Genomic DNA, 17653 nt, shown 5'->3' on the forward strand with positions numbered 1-17653 from the left:
AATAGAGACTAGACAACTCTCAATGTTCTTCTTCTTCATTATTCATCACACTTACTCTAATTGAGTAACACAAAGTACAATGTACTATAACCTAAGTCAAGTAGTGTAAAGAGAGTTAGTCTATCTGCACACCAACTAAGTCTAATCGACTTTGTTACACACACATGTCATCCAGCTAATCTACTACAAGCTAGATACAATCAACAGATAGTAGGTAGATTGAGCTTGCATATCTCAACTGTCGATATATCTCTAAGTCTTTTGAGAAGCTATGTGATGAGAGAAGTATTAAGCTTTGATTGATTGCCCCATACACCCCACTCCAGAATGGTGTTCTATGGCACATGAACGTGACTATTCAAGAAAGAGTCTATGATATGAGGCGAGCTCAATCTCAACCACCAAGACCCACGGACCGCTTATTGTTCAAGCGTTTCAAGACGAGCACTAATGGCTACCTCTCACATAGCCGGCATGCTATCTCTCTCTACGAGTGTAGTGAGCTGATCTCCATACTGCCTGATTGAGTTGCATCCTCTCTCAAGCACTCTGGTAGCTCCACGATCCAAGTGCAAGCTTCAAGCGAGCTCGATCCTCAAGCTCCACGCTCCAAGCTCCATTTCCGTGAGCAAGAGAAGAGAAGAGAAGAGAAGAAGAGCCGAGAAGATGGAGAGCTTCTCCACCACTCCCTCACCCTCACACACTCACTCCCTCACACTCCCACACTCCCTCTCTCAAGCACAAGCTCAAGCAAGCAAGAACAAGAAGAAGAAGAAGAAGAAGAAGAAGAGGAGAGCTAATTTCAGCTACACACAAGAATGAGCTGCTCATTCACTTTTCAACTTTATATACAAAACCCTAAATCCCTTTTTGGTGGTAATCCCATTATCCCCTTTTTTACATGGTCAAGCCCTTTTTCCCATTGTCCTCCTATCTTCCTAGCTTCCTTCCTACTGCCCATCTACCTTTACAATTTGCATAGGAGGGAGCTTGGTGCTCTTTTACAAAAAGTTTTAGGGGTGCCTTGCATTTAAAAATGTGTTTTTTCCTTTGACTTAGCTTTTGAGGCTGCCCTTGCACTTTCGATCATTTCCCTTCTTGCTTCTTCCATTGTATTTGATTCCCTTCTAAGCCACCTCTTTTAGGTCTTGACTTGCGCTTTTCCACTTTTTTTGCTTTCTTGTTGTGTTGAGGTTAACATTACCACCTCCTAGCCTAGTGCCAGTCCCATGGCACGAATGGGTAGTAGGTGGAAGGTGGGATGGATGTAGCCAGATGGCTTTTTTGAGTTTCTATACAAGCCCTTGTCGGGGATGGTGTCGAATGGATCGGTCTATGAGATTGAAAATGGTGTGGGGCCTAGTCCCGCGCTAATGGTGACGGTGGGTGGATGTAATATTTCCGCACACTGCGTACCGTAAATATTAACTTCCCACACGCCGTGCAAACCTTGTGCAAAGGGTATCTCTTGCATTGAAATTATTGGCAGTGTAATGTGTGACCCGCACGCGTGAAATGGGATCCTTCGCATTGGTAAATCAAAACCGGGAGTTCAAAACCGCAAGTCTCACAAAAACACCCTCTTGGGAGGGACAATTTAAATATTTAAGGCAAATTTTTTTCCTTTAATTCCTTTTCCCCAGCCGATGCATGGTTGGAGAAGAGGGAGTGTGGGGAGGGATGGCCATGGTTGAGTCGTGGCCTGCATGGGGGGGGGGGAACCCATGCCTTGGCCACGTACGTGGAGGCCCCCTTCCCCACCCCCCAAGGCCTATAAAAACACCCCCTAGCTAGAGGGGGGGGTAGAGAGAGAGAGAGGGCCGTGCTGGAGAGGGAGGGCCGTGCTGGTCGCCGTGCTGTAGAAGGTCGCGGAGCTGGAGGGAGGCCGCCGCGCTGCCACCACAGTCTGCCAGCCGCCATAGTCGCCGCCACAGCCGCCAGACAGCCACAATCCGCCGCCGCCTGGGTCACGACCCCTTTTCCCCCCTCCTCGTCATCGCTGCTGCCCAGAAGCTTCTTAAGAAGCTTCTAAAGGGGGGCTTAATTAACCCCCCTTCCCACGACATCTCCCCAAAGGTCCATTCATACCCCCTCCCCGAGACTTTGAAGAGGGGAAGGTGAAACCGTAAGGACCCCCACTAGACCGTCGGAAAAGGCTTTTCGCAAAAAGACTTTAAAGCCCTTTTTCCGCAAGCGCCATTCCGCAAAGAAATCTTCCGCATACGAGGAAAAAGGCAAAAGTCGGAAGGCCGCATTCCGAGGCAAGACAATTCGTAGACCACAAAGGCAAATCAGAAGCCGAATCTACGCCTACGATGGCCCCCAAAAGATCACAAGGTGCGACTGCGGGAGGTTCATCTCCGAGTATACAAGTGGATATCTCCCCGACCCCTCAAGTCCAGGTTCTTTTGAGTTATTTTCGCATAAAGAAATGATTAGGCGCGCTTAGTTCATAAGGGAGATTGCATTTTTACGCATAATTTTAATGCATGTGGAAATTGGGAAAAAATACATTTGATAGGTATCTCTTGAAACATTAGGCAAGATTGAAATATGTCATGAATTTGAACGAGTTATCCACCTTAGATGACTAGTTGCATGTAGTTTCTTTGGTACATTATCAAAGTAACGAGTCTAAACTTAGGGCAAAGAAATGGAATTTATAAGTGCATTCTCTTCCGTCCTAGACATGGTAGGAATAAGCGTGTGCCGCATGTTAGGCAACATCCTCCTCGTAATGATTTCACGAGGCAAGGTTAACACCATAAGATATTATCCGAAAAGAAATAATAGCGTACGGAAATGATCTTATGGACCTGCAAATAGCATGTAAAATGGAATGAGTTAACACTAGCTTTAGTTTGGTATAAACTTCGTTAACTACATTATAGCTAGGAGAATGTTGCGTATTGCATAGTCATCATGCGAAAACGTCATTCATCAGAAGCCGCATTTAGGAAAGGTTGCATGGTTCGTCAAAGCATAAGATTCGAAAGTATAGGCTACAAGGTTGTAGGCATGATTAATAGGTCTTAGGAAAAGTTAGTATCCAGATTATCATGCATTTTTGCTACACCAAGGAAAGATAAAATTATCATAAACCATGTGATGCGTAGAAGCAATAAATCGCATGTTTACACGTATTGGTGTAGTTGTAACTATTGTTCTCCATTAGATTTAGCTTATTACCTTAGGAAAGGTTCATCCTTGTCGTAAGACAAGTATATTGAGTTGTCTAAATCACCTAAACCACAAGGATTCTTATGCGCATGGTTGGGTCGATATGATAAGTATCCCAAGTATTAACTAGGGTTTAGTGCAATAAGAATTCGACCTAGTTTTACACTTGTTGCCAAGTCTAAACCCGCAAACCCAAAGATCTTACATACGTTCACGAAATATCGAATCAATTGGATGTTCATGCATAAAATGATCTAAGGTTTTATCCTAAGGATCATTCGTTCAAATGGTGAGACTCCGACGGAGTTGCAAATTTCTAGGACCATGGGCCAACATAATTAGGAATGGGTTGGAGGATACCCTAAACCCTGCTACTCGGCTAGAGGTAATTCCGTGGCCGGAGGACGCCATTCAATGGGTGGAATGATCCTGTGGAATGGTGCAACGCATGTGCAAAAAGGTTGCAACATCGTATAGACTTGAGATTTGTCCACAAGAGAGTTTTGTCATCTCTCGAAATGAGGTTGGCAAGTTATTAAAAGAATTTAACTTACAAGAGGATGAGTAATCATCCTGTTACTCACTTTTCTTGGGAAATAATTGCCAAGGAAAAGGAAAGTTAGGTATTTGCCTTGAAGCAAATAACCAGACAATAAACTAAAGCGACATGGTCGCTGGAACCTACCACAACAAAACCTAAAGTATTGGTAGGGTATGACCCTAACCCAAGAATGATAGGAATCTTGCCAAGTTGCAATTGATTCCGGATCGAATGCGGGTTGCATTCGGAGAAAAGGAGTCACTCCTTAACAGTTTGCCAGCTAAACGACCATTGGAAATTGATTGTGCTTGTAACAGTTTGGAAAGCACTGTTTGCATTGTTTGCTCAATGAACTAAAGGACGAAAATATATCTAAATACTTCAGGTTGAAGCCTGAAGGGAGAGGCAGCTTCAGTTACCCCCGACTGCCTGCCTGACCCTAACCAAGGGGGTTGTTAGCCGCGCCGGGAACGTGGACCGAACCCGCCGCGAGAGGTCTCTCCGTTGAGTTCTACTTGGAGCAGGAGGACGCTTGGGTGCCAGAGGGGGCTCTGGCCGTAAATCCCTCGCCTTCCGGGCCCTGCACAAGAGGCTAACGTGACTCGGGATTGGATCTCGAGGCCCGCATACTAGTCTACGGGCGGAAACTTGGATTAGTGATCCCTGGTGGATTACTGGATAGCCTTCGAGCGGATTATGAATACGCCTACGGGCGGAAACTCCTTGTATTTCAAAGATAAAAGGATAAAATGATAATAAAGAAGTTGTTTGGCATTGTTTTCTTTATGTCCTGTGATAAGATTACGTGAAGGAACAGGTGCATAACAGGGTTAATCAAAGAAGCTGTTTGTATATGTCAAACTAATGTGGTAGGTAATTACATAACTAAAACAAACCGAGGAAAGTGCGGAGGATGGACCATGGGTCCGTCCTATGGACGGGTGGTCCCGGTTAGCCGGGAACTTTTCTCAAAGTCTTCGACGAACAGAAGGATGATCAACATCACCGAAACAAGTAATGAGAACGATGACTTGGAATTACCGATTACCCGATTCACGCTGTTTTAGGGGAACGGAATGGGACTATGACTTTTGGCAGAGAGGTCGAGCCTTGCATCCCTCTTGTTTCCCATTCTCCTTGAACCAAGTGCAGCGTGAATCTGCTTCGAACCTGGCGTTTCTGCGTAAAGTAGTTCGCTAATCCGCTTCGGACCTGGTGACTCTGCGTAAAGTAGTTCGCTCGGGTCTGACGCTAGTTGTTGCTAGCTAATGACCAAACAAGAAAGCCCAAACTCAGGTCGATCCTAAGTGGGAACGGCCAGGTTACTTCCGCTACGTGGCAGACGCGGGAAGACGTAGATCGCAAGTCCCGTAACATTCCATGGGAGTGCCGGGCGGAGCTTTCTAGACATCCTTCCCGATGGACTGCTAAGACGTGTCCGGGATGATTCTAGTGGACACGTTACAGTTGGTATCAGAGCGAACCAACAAAGGATTTGTTTTTAGGAAATTTTAATAAGAAGAAGTAAAGCAAATGTTGTGTCCCAAACATTTCCTTACTTTGATTGCTGTCTTCCAGAATTACGAAGCATGGAACAAGTTCTTAGTGTTCCAAGTCATGTTTATGACCATGATGCATTCCACGGATTATCGACAGAGGGTTGAGAGGATGAACATCCTAGACCGCATTTACAATCCATCGCCTGTGTACGTGGAACAGAGATGGATGGGTGTTTCAGGGATCTATTACATAACTGCCTATCGACCTGCGTACCTTCAAATTAACTTGAAGAGAATCAAGTGGATGGAGGATTTGAAAATCGTGAAGCTGTTCATCTTTGTTGAGGCTCACGCAAACGCGACCCTACAGGTTGGAGGTCGAAGGGTTAACCAGAATAAGTATGTGTACGGAGAAGTAATTCAAAGAATCCCTACCGACCGAATCAAGGTTTTGGGACGTCATGAGAAGAATGGATATCAAAGGAAAAGATACCCTAATCTTCCAATGAACTATCGATTCCTGAAGATCGATGACCCCAATCCGTACTACTACTCAGTTCCTATAGCTGAATGCAACAACATCTTATTCTCCTCAAATTAATGTATTAACTTGTTCCATCGGCCCAAGAAATAATTGTACCCCGAAAGGGCTATGCTGATATGAATGGAATAAAACTTTTTCCCGATTGTCTTGACTATGAATATTGATAAAGAAGTAAAGTGAATTTGTCACTTGGCTGAAGGAATACGTGGACGTAGTTTCTGAAGAGTTAACAAAAACGCCCACTTCAAAGAGAAGTATATCATGAGATCAAGCTAGTAATAGGAGCTGCGCCAATTGCGAAGAGACCCTATAGAATGCCTATATCGGAAGCTATTGAGTTGAAGGAACAACTCAAGCAGCTGTTAAACCAAGGCTACATCAGGCCTAGCAATTCACCATGGGGAGCTCCAGCCCTATTCCAGAAAAAGAAAGATGGGACACTTCAACTATGTATTGATTACCGTGGGTTGAATCAATCAACAGTGAAGAACAAGTACCCTATTCCTAGAATTGATGAGCTTCTTGATCGCCTTCAAGGTGCAAAGATCTTCTCCAAAATTGATCTCAGGTCAGGTTACTATCAAATCAGGATCAAGGATGAGGATATTCCAAAAACGGCCTTCAATACAAGATATGGGCACTTTGAATTCTTGGTTATGTCATTCGGGCTTACAAATGCACCTACCACCTTCAATAGATTAATGCAGGATATTTTTAGACCATATCTTGATGACTTCGTGCTTGTCTTCTTCGATGACATTTTAGTCTATTCTAAACGGGAAGAAGATCATGAGCCTCAACTACGGATTGTGTTGGAGACAATGAGGTCTCATAAGCTGTATGCAAAAATGAAGAAGTGTGCATTCTTCAAACGTCAGATTGAATATCTAGGATTCATAGTATCATCAGAAGGGATATCAGTAGATCCAGCCAAAGTCAGAGATGTGCTTGAATGGCCAATACCAGTATCTGTCAAAAAGATACGTAGTTTTCTTGGCTTGACAGGGTGGTATGGGGTCTTCATCTAAAACTATGCCTTGATTGCAGCACCTCTTACAGACTTACTAAAGAAGCAGACCTCTATTACATGGTCAACTTCCGAACAAAATAGCTTCGACCAATTGAAGCAAAGTTTGGTATCAGCACCGATCCTAAAACTTCTAGACCACAGTAAGGAGTAGAGGTAGTAACTGATACTAGCATGCTTGCCTTAAAGATATGTGCTCATGTAGGAAAATCATCCAGTAGCATATTCTTCAAGGACATTGAAGAGTCACGAAAAGAATTATGCCACTCATGATCTGGAGTTATTAGCTGTCGTCCATGCTCTAAAGCTTTGGAGACACTATCTGTTGGGAAATAAGTTCACTCTAGTAACCGATCATAAGAGTCTCAAATGGATTTTTACCCAGAACAAGCTCAACATGAGGCAACGTCGATGGATTGAAGTATTAGAGGAATATGATTTTGAAATCAAGTATCGACCAGGGGAAAAGAATGTAGTTGTTGATGCACTCAATCGCAAGGCATTCCTTAATTCACTAATCTTGCAAAAATCTATCAATAGCTAGATCTCTAGCTACAGAGGTGTCCATCCCAAACGACCCAATACGTGAGTTAGCTAGAGAGGAAGGATGCCATGATCTAGCCTATCAAAGGATGCTAAGGGAAGTCTCTATCAAGGACCAGGAACAAAAGCTAGAGGCTAAGTATCGTGAATTCGCTGTCAATAATGGACATGTCTACTATAGAATGAGAGCATGTATACGAGCAAGCCAGTTATTTAAATAGAAGATATTGTGCGAAGCTCATAATTTCACTTTATCGGGACATCAAAGCTGCAAAGGATAGACAGAAGGCATACACGGATTTGAAGTGTCAAGATAGAACATTTGAGGAAGGAGACATGGTCTTCATTCACGTATGCCCAAAGAAGAGTTCTCTATCCTTAGGAGATTGCAGGAAGCTAACTCATGGGTATTGTGGACCATACAAGATCCTCAAGTGCTTAAGACCTAATGTTTATAGACTGCAAACTCCCTGAAAACCTAAAGGTTCATAAAGTATTCCATAACAGTCTATTGAAGAATGAAGTATGTACCTAGCCCAAATCATGTACTTGATGACCAATAAGTTGTAATGCCTAGTCAAGGAGTCCTTGAACTAAGACCGGACAAGATTTTAGATGCTAGGGTGAGACAACTGAGACCCAGAACCTTGAAAGAATGCCTCGTCCAGTGGAAAGATTATCCTAAGGAGGGTGCTACCTGGATGGAACAAAGCTCTCTCAATCTTCAATATCCCCAGTTTATCTCGAGATGAGGACATCTCGATTCTTCTAAGGGGGAGAGAATGTAATATTTCCGCACACTGCGTACCGTAAATATTAACTTCCCACACGCCGTGCAAACCTTGTGCAAAGGGTATCTCTTGCATTGAAATTATTGGCAGTGTAATGTGTGACCCGCACGCGTGAAATGGGATCCTCCGCATTGGTAAATCAAAACCGGGAGTTCAAAACCGCAAGTCTCACAAAAACACCCTCTTGGGAGGGACAATTTAAATATTTAAGGCAAATTTTTTTTCCTTTAATTCCTTTTCCCCAGCCGATGCATGGTTGGAGAAGAGGGAGTGTGGGGAGGGATGGCCATGGTTGAGTCGTGGCCTGCATGGGGGGGAGGGGGGGGGGGGGGGGGAACCCATGCCTTGGCCACGTACGTGGAGGCCCCCTTCCCCACCCCCCAAGGCCTATAAAAACACCCCCTAGCTAGAGGGGGGTAGAGAGAGAGAGAGGGCCGTGCTGGAGAGGGAGGGCCGTGCTGGTCGCCGTGCTGTAGAAGGTCGCGGAGCTGGAGGGAGGCCGCCGCGCTGCCACCACAGTCTGCCAGCCGCCATAGTCACCGCCACAGCCGCCAGACAGCCACAATCCGCCGCCGCCTGGGTCACGACCCCTTTTCCCCCCTCCTCGTCATCGCTGCTGCCCAGAAGCTTCTTAAGAAGCTTCTTAAGAAGCTTCTAAGGGGGGGCTTCCTTAACCCCCCTTCCCACGACATCTCCCCAAAGGTCCATTCATACCCCCTCCCCGGGACTTTGAAGAGGGGAAGGTGAAACCGTAAGGACCCCCACTAGACCGTCGGAAAAGGCTTTTCGCAAAAAGACTTTAAAGCCCTTTTTCCGCAAGCGCCATCCCGCAAAGAAATCTTCCGCATACGAGGAAAAAGGCAAAAGTCGGAAGGCCGCATTCCGAGGCAAGACAATTCGTAGACCACAAAGGCAAATCAGAAGCCGAATCTACGCCTACGATGGCCCCCAAAAGATCACAAGGTGCGACTGCGGGAGGTTCATCTCCGAGTATACAAGTGGATATCTCCCCGGCCCCTCAAGTCCAGGTTCTTTCGAGTTATTTTCGCATAAAGAAATGATTAGGCGCGCTTAGTTCATAAGGGAGATTGCATTTTTACGCGTAATTTTAATGCATGTGGAAATTGGGAAAAAATACATTTGATAGGTATCTCTTGAAACATTAGGCAAGATTGAAATATGTCATGAATTTGAACGAGTTATCCACCTTAGATGACTAGTTGCATGTAGTTTCTTTGGTACATTATCAAAGTAATGAGTCTAAACTTAGGGCAAAGAAATGGAATTTATAAGTGCATTCTCTTCCGTCCTAGACATGGTAGGAATAAGCGTGTGTCACATGTTAGGCAACATCCTCCTCGTAATGATTTCACGAGGCAAGGTTAACACCATAAGATATTATCCGAAAAGAAATAATAGCGTATGGAAATGATCTTATGGACCTGCAAATAGCATGTAAAATGGAATGAGTTAACACTAGCTTTAGTTTGGTATAAACTTCGTTAACTACATTATAGCTAGGAGAATGTTGCGTATTGCATAGTCATCATGCGAAAACGTCATTCATCAGAAGCCGCATTTAGGAAAGGTTGCATGGTTCGTCAAAGCATAAGATTCGAAAGTATAGGCTACAAGGTTGTAGGCATGATTAATAGGTCTTAGGAAAAGTTAGTATCCAGATTATCATGCATTTTTGCTACACCAAGGAAAGATAAAATTATCATAAACCATGTGATGCGTAGAAGCAATAAATCGCATGTTTACACGTATTGGTGTAGTTGTAACTATTGTTCTCCATTAGATTTAGCTTATTACCTTAGGAAAGGTTCATCCTTGTCGTAAGACAAGTATATTGAGTTGTCTAAATCACCTAAACCACAAGGATTCTTATGCGCATGGTTGGGTCGATATGATAGGTATCCCAAGTATTAACTAGGGTTTAGTGCAATAAGAATTCGACCTAGTTTTACACTTGTTGCCAAGTCTAAACCCGCAAACCCAAAGATCTTACATACGTTCACGAAATATCGAATCAATTGGATGTTCATGCATAAAATGATCTAAGGTTTTATCCTAAGGATCATTCGTTCAAATGGTGAGACTCCGACGGAGTTGCAAATTTCTAGGACCATGGGCCAACATAATTAGGAATGGGTTGGAGGATACCCTAAACCCTGCTACTCGGCTAGAGGTAATTCCGTGGCCGGAGGACGCCATTCAATGGGTGGAATGATCCCGTGGAATGGTGCAACGCATGTGCAAAAAGGTTGCAACATCGTATAGACTTGAGATTTGTCCACAAGAAAGTTTTGTCATCTCTCGAAATGAGGTTGGCAAGTTATTAAAAGAATTTAACTTACAAGAGGATGAGTAATCATCCTGTTACTCACTTTTCTTGGGAAATAATTGCCAAGGAAAAGGAAAGTTAGGTATTTGCCTTGAAGCAAATAACCAGACAATAAACTAAAGCGACATGGTCGCTGGAACCTACCACAACAAAACCTAAAGTATTGGTAGGGTATGACCCTAACCCAAGAATGATAGGAATCTTGCCAAGTTGCAATTGATTCCGGATCGAATGCGGGTTGCATTCGGAGAAAAGGAGTCACTCCTTAACAGTTTGCCAGCTAAACGACCATTGGAAATTGATTGTGCTTGTAACAGTTTGGAAAGCACTGTTTGCATTGTTTGCTCAATGAACTAAAGGACAAAAATATATCTAAATACTTCAGGTTGAAGCCTGAAGGGAGAGGCAGCTTCAGTTACCCCCGACTGCCTGCCTGACCCTAACCAAGGGGGTTGTTAGCCGCACTGGGAACGTGGACCGAACCCGCCGCGAGAGGTCTCTCCGTTGAGTTCTACTTGGAGCAGGAGGACGCTTGGGTGCCAGAGGGGGCTCTGACCGTAAATCCCTCGCCTTTCGGGCCCTGCACAAGAGGCTAACGTGACTCGGGATTGGATCTCGAGGCCCGCATACTAGTCTACGGGTGGAAACTTGGATTAGTGATCCCTGGTGGATTACTGGATAGCCTTCGGGCGGATTATGAATACGCCTACGGGCGGGAACTCCTTGTATTTCAAAGATAAAAGGATAAAATGATAATAAAGAAGTTGTTTGGCATTGTTTTCTTTATGTCCTGTGATAAGATTACGTGAAGGAATAGGTGCATAACAGGGTTAATCAAAGAAGCTGTTTGTATATGTCAAACTAATGTGGTAGGTAATTACATAACTAAAACAAACCGAGGAAAGTGCGGAGGATGGACCATGGGTCCGTCCTATGGACGGGTGGTCCCGGTTAGCCGGGAACTTTTCTCAAAGTCTTCGACGAACAGAAGGATGATCAACATCACCGAAACAAGTAATGAGAACGATGACTTGGAATTACCGATTACCCGATTCACGCTGTTTTAGGGGAACGGAATGGGACTATGACTTTTGGCAGAGAGGTCGAGCCTTGCATCCCTCTCGTTTCCCATTCTCCTTGAACCAAGTGCAGCGTGAATCTGCTTCGGACCTGGCGTTTCTGCGTAAAGTAGTTCGCTAATCCGCTTCGGACCTGGCGACTCTGCGTAAAGTAGTTCGCTCGGGTCTGACGCTAGTTGTTGCTAGCTAATGACCAAACAAGAAAGCCCAAACTCAGGTCGATCCTAAGTGGGAACGGCCAGGTTACTTCCGCTACGTGGCAGACGCGGGAAGACCTAGATCGCAAGTCCCGTAACATTCCATGGGAGTGCCGGGCGGAGCTTTCTAGACATCCTTCCTGATGGACTGCTAAGACGTGTCCGGGATGATTCTAGTGGACACGTTACAGTGGATCTATCCTTGAAATTGACAATGGTGTTAGATGGATCCCCCCTTCGAGAATGGTGGGTGGACGGATTTGTCTTTGAAATTGGCAATGGTGTTAGACGGATCCCCCTCTCACCCTCCGAGGTTGCAACAACACGAGCTTTTCCCTATTCCCTTCAAGTTGCCTTATCCCTTCACTTAGGTCCATTTAGAGTTCACCACTTGCATAGGAGGAAACCTGCATTCCTTATAAAATGAATTACATTGCACCTCGTGCTTCCCTTGCCTTATCCCTTCACTTAGGTCCATTTAGAGTTCACCACTTGCATAGGAGGAAACCTGCATTCCTTATAAAATGAATTATATTGCACCTCGTGCTTCCCTTGCAAAAGCCTTTAGAGGTTCTCCCTCATCCTTGAGAGAGTCTTGCTAGAATATTCGGTGCTTTCTTATCCTTGAGGAGGACCTAACCAAAGTAGTTGGAGCTCCCCCTGTTTTTTCTGAGGTTGCCATCTCCTGCACTGTACTGCCAGAGCAAACTGAGCTTCTTCATTGACTTTTTGACAGTGGTTTCCTTGGTTTTCCTCTGCGTTGTGTGGGCTACATGGTGATATATCGTGTAACATTACCCCCCTCCTAGATGGGTGCTAGTTCCAAGACACTTGCGATTTTGAGTTGACGAAGTTTTGGTGACTTAAAAGAGCGGTCATGTGAGTCAATGAGGATGGGCTCATGGGGATTGGTATCGGGAAGAGATTGATCAATCGGTTGAGGTGGTGGAGGTCGAGAGCATATTGTATGGATGATGGGGCCTCCGAAGTTGGTGGTGTGTTGCAGCATTTGTAATTACCTGAAAAGAAAAGAAGATGCACTACCTAGGTGTGTGTCTACTTTACCGTGTGGCGTATTGTGCTTGTGCTAGTGAAAATGGGAGTTGGGGTGAAGCTTGGGTGTTGTCTCACACTTGAGGACCAAGTTCATGTATCATTGGAGGTGCGGTGCACGGCTTAAGGAGACATGTCTAACCATAGGTGAGTGTGACCTCCCTCAGTATGTCCTACCCTTGATGTGCCCTAAGCGTGATGTGGGGAATCAAGATGGGCTAGGGGGTTAGAGATAGAGCCAACCGACTGAAACCATAAGACGTTCCTAACTTGAGGATCCCTAGGTGCAATGACTATGACCTACATGCATTTTTTATAAAATAATACATTGAGCAAGCCATATCATAGATATCTTTTCCGGCATTGGAGGTCTAAAAGAGTGATGGGGGCATCCTTGTCGGAAAAATCTCCTTCTAAGGAGCCACTACTTGCTGCCCCCTTTCAAAACTTGGCCTTATGTTGTCAATCGTTCTTCGTCTTCTTCTCCCTCTCTTCTTTGGCCTTGTTCTACGGAGCCTCTTTCTTTGACTTCTTGGCCCTTCCTTGGCCAAATTGTGCTTTCTGCTCTCCTTTATCCTCACTCATGGTCCTTTTACTAGACTGCTCCTCTACTTGGTATGGAAAGGACCTATCAGGCATCTCACCAACTACCTCGCCATCTTGTGCTTTCCCTAATGCTTCTCTTATTATGGCTGTCAAGATTCCTTTGAAGCCAATGGTGGAGGCCTTTGAGGATGATGATTTCCTATCTTTGAAGGCCGAGGACTCTCCCCCCACAAGTCGTTCGCTGGTATGGCAAATGCTTTTGCCGATGTCTCTATTGTCTTCCTTACGAAGCCATTGAGGTTTACCTTGGCAAAGGACTGGGCAACAATGCTATCCAACATTGCTACATTGATTTTGTTCATCAATGCATTATACCATTGAGTAGAGAACAAAGCATGCACCATTTTGGCCTGGATTTGCACCTCAAGATCAAGGATGTCGGCTAGGCTTATACTATTTTTAGTGTGTACTTGATAACCAAGAAACATGTGCAAATAAAGGCACCAAAATGTGCTCAACATGGAAACATCCTTTGCAAACTAACACTTTGCTTTTGTACTCTCTTGTAAAAAAATCAAATATGAAGCAATGTAAAATGTGTAGTCCAAAAGGCTCACATTAAAAAATGTTGAAAGGAAAGGGAAGGTCAAACACCTTTTGTCTCATTCCAAAAATTGAAGGGTCTTTAGACCTTAGCCTAAATGCATGCAACCCAATTTTTATAATATCAAGAAAGGAAAAGGAAGAGGCTTGTCGGGTGATTTGGGGAGGTGGGAGGTTGAGGTGGTTACACCCTCTCTCTTCCTTTATCTTCTCCTCTCACGCTTCATTTCCTCCTCTCTCATTTTGGCACAACTCTCATCTTTCTTGTTCTTACTTTCCTCTCTTGTGCTTCATGCTCATTTTTAATGGAGAGTGAGGAAGAGGAAGAGGGTGAGGATGGAAGAATTTTCTAATTTCTTGTGTGCTTCTCCCTTGTGTGTTTGGAGAGCATGGTTCCTCGTGAGAAGAAGGAGAGTTTTCTTGTAGGTTTTCATTACTAGCAAGTGTGCTTGTAGCCTCTCTTAGCCGGTTCGTGGTTCTTATGGTGCCATGGCAGGGTGCTCTTCAGTACTATCACTTCATCCATCCCTAGCATGTCGTACACATCTTGTTTTGGTCATCTCTCCACTTTGTTTGGTGGACCTAGTGCTTTCTGTACCGGCTTAGGGCTTATCTCTATTTCTACTTGGTGGGCTTCATTTTCTAGGTGCACCATGGCAGTGCTCCAGCTTCTATTGAAGGTCTAAAGGAGATCGGGGCACTTCTCATAGTCGATGTAAGCCCTCTTCTCCAACGAGAGGCCGTACTTCACCTGCTCTTCTTCTGAGAATGGAAGTTTGCTGCTTTTATCTTGGCCTACCATAGTGGGTACTTGTCATAATGCCATAGTTCACCATTAGTGGCCTCAAGGTAATTTGTTGTAGAAGGTGAGCAAGAATCAATTATGCTTTCCAAGGAAAATTAACATGTTTAATTACAAGAAGAGCATATTTTCCTTCAATCAGCCTACTCATTCCAAAAGTTTTACAACTTTTCATCAATAACGAGTTGATTTTTATCCACTCTCTTTCGCTCTTGTTTACTTATGGAGGTTTCATTCATGCGTTTCATTCACCTTATCCGTTCACGTTTGATTCCACCTTGCCCCTGAATCCTTCCTAGCATTAAGGTTTGAGGGGTCAAGGGCATTCAACGTTGGCTTGCAGTGGTTTACTTCCGCATGAACCAATCATAGAAGTTTGGATTATATTCGAGATTAGTATAGTAGTCCATGTCGAAATGACAAGTGCCTACTTAAGTGATGTAGGTGAGAACATCCGTGAGGAAGTCACCGAGTCGATACTACTAGCAATCTGTAACTCTTCCTCCATTAGAATTTGGTCTAAGTATGGGTGGGTCATGATGTGCTCTTCTAGGGGTTAGTCACAAATGGTGGTCAACACCCTATAGGAGGTTGGAGCTACATAAGTGGGATCATACTCAGAGGTCTTAATAGCACCTTGCTACTAAACATTGGTCATGATCTGGCAGCCTTCTTGTTCCCACTGGAGTCTGAGAGCATACCACTTCCTCAAGAAGGACGAGCCATTATCGGCTAGCTTGCGGAAGTTCAAATTGTCGCAGTAACTATGCTCTTGCTATAGGAGGTGATTAACTAGTGTTTGAGGGCTTGATCTCAAGATATCTCGGCATCATCGATCAATTCCTTTATGACCGTGGGAGTTTTTACCATCACGAATTCATATTCCTCCCAGGTGCATGGCATGGCACAGGCTTCCAATGCTAAGGATGGATCAAGTAGACCTAGGTCTAAGTGTTCATAGCTCTTAGTAAGTAGAGTGAAAGTGGCATCTAAGCGCTTGATGCAGGTGAGCAGCATAGAAGAGAGTCCGACACTCTTTTACAAAAGGTTTTAGGGGTGCCTTACATTTAAAAATGCACTTTTTCCTTTGACTTAGCTTTTGAGGCCACCCTTGCGAATTTAGCCGTTTCTCTTCTTGCTTCTTCCATTGTGTCTGATTCCCTTCTAGGCCACCTCTTTTAGGTCCCGACTTGCACTTTTCCACTTTTTTCGCTTTCTTCTTGTGCTGAGGTTAACAATGCTTAGTCAAGCAAGCTTATCGTAGCAATTTTGGGCTAAGGTAATTACAACCATTGTGGATCTTATTAATAGTTTCCCATGTATTTCTCTTGGTGGTAAAGTTGCATAGGAGGTATGGTCAGCAAACCTCCCTCATACACACACTTGAGAGTCTTTGGATATAAGGCTTTCTACCATAGTCTCAAAGACAAGGGCAATAAGTTGGATTCGAAGTCCATCAAAGGCATCTTTCTTGGATTTGGTGATGCATGTGGGATGGGCTATGATCTTTGGGATCCATAAGCTTGGAATGCTATCCGCAGCCCCAAAATATTATATTTCATGTGAAAAAAGATGCATATGAGACTAGAGCAGGTGATTAAGGTATGCAAGGTAATCTTTTAAGAGAAGCCTCCTACTATAATATAGTCAACACTAGTGAGATAGCTTACTATAGCTCTACTAATGATATAGTGGTCCCCATGATCTACTTGTTGTGCAAGATCATGATGTTAAACACAAAGTACAAGCCATACAAGCCTCACAACTAGTTTTGAGACACTCTAGTGTAGAGCTTCATCCTCCTGATCGCTACGAGTAGTCTATGGATTAATTCATGGTGACAAACTCTAGTGAGCCACTTACTTATGAGGAGGCTATGCACAAAGGCAATTCTCATTCTTGGGAGAGGGGTATATAGTTTGAGTTTGATTCAATGCAAAAGAACCATACATGGGACTTAGTTTCCTTGCATTTCCATGTGAGTAGATATATAAATTGAAGAGTACCCTTGGTCACCCTAAGCTAGTATATAAAACTAGATTGGTTGCTAAGGGTTTTAAGCAAGAAAAAGGAATCGATTTTGATGAGATTTTATTTCATGTGGTTAAGATGGCTACCCTGCACTTAGTCTTCCCTGGTTGCACAGATGGATTTGGACTTATACCAAATGGATGTGAAAACAAATTTTCTTCATGGGAACTTGCATGAGGACATTTATATGCATCAAGATAAGGGATTTGAGAAAGAGGGCAAGAAATACCTAGTGCACAAATTGAAGAAGAGTCTTTATGGGTTTAAGTAGACACCTACAAAATGGTATCGTAAGTTTGATATTTTCATACATTCATAAGGATATTCCCATAGTGATATGAATCCGTGTCTATACAAGAAGAAGGCCATGATGGTAGCCTTATTATATTGGTGCTTTATGTTGATGATATGCTTATTGCTAAGAGTATTCATGCTGAGTTGGATGCTTTAAAGACTTAGCTCGAGAAGAGCTTTGAGATGAAGGACATTGGATAGGACTCATACATGCACATTACACACAATCACTCTAAGGGACTTCTCTACTTATCCTAGAAGGAGTATATTTATAGAGTACTTGATCAATTCCATATGCAAGATGGCCAAGGTTCTGGAGCCCCAAGAGGAACACCAAGGAAAAGGGAATTCTCTTGCAAGAAAATCTATCTTGTAACATCAACAAGCTTGTTTATCATGTTTCATATGAACACAATGAAGAAAAGAACACCAGGCACAACAAATCTTCATACAACATCATGTAGATCTCCCACGGATTTGATAGAATCAACCATATTCTTCAATATCTTCACAAAATCCATCAATAGAACAAAGAAAGCAAAGGAATACACCATCTTTGAATGGAAATACATCACA

This window comes from Lygodium microphyllum, chromosome 11 (genome assembly GCF_053477565.2).
Source record: "Lygodium microphyllum isolate KBCC chromosome 11, Lygodium_microphyllum_v1.1.10, whole genome shotgun sequence".
Classification (NCBI taxonomy): Eukaryota; Viridiplantae; Streptophyta; class Polypodiopsida; order Schizaeales; family Lygodiaceae; genus Lygodium; species Lygodium microphyllum.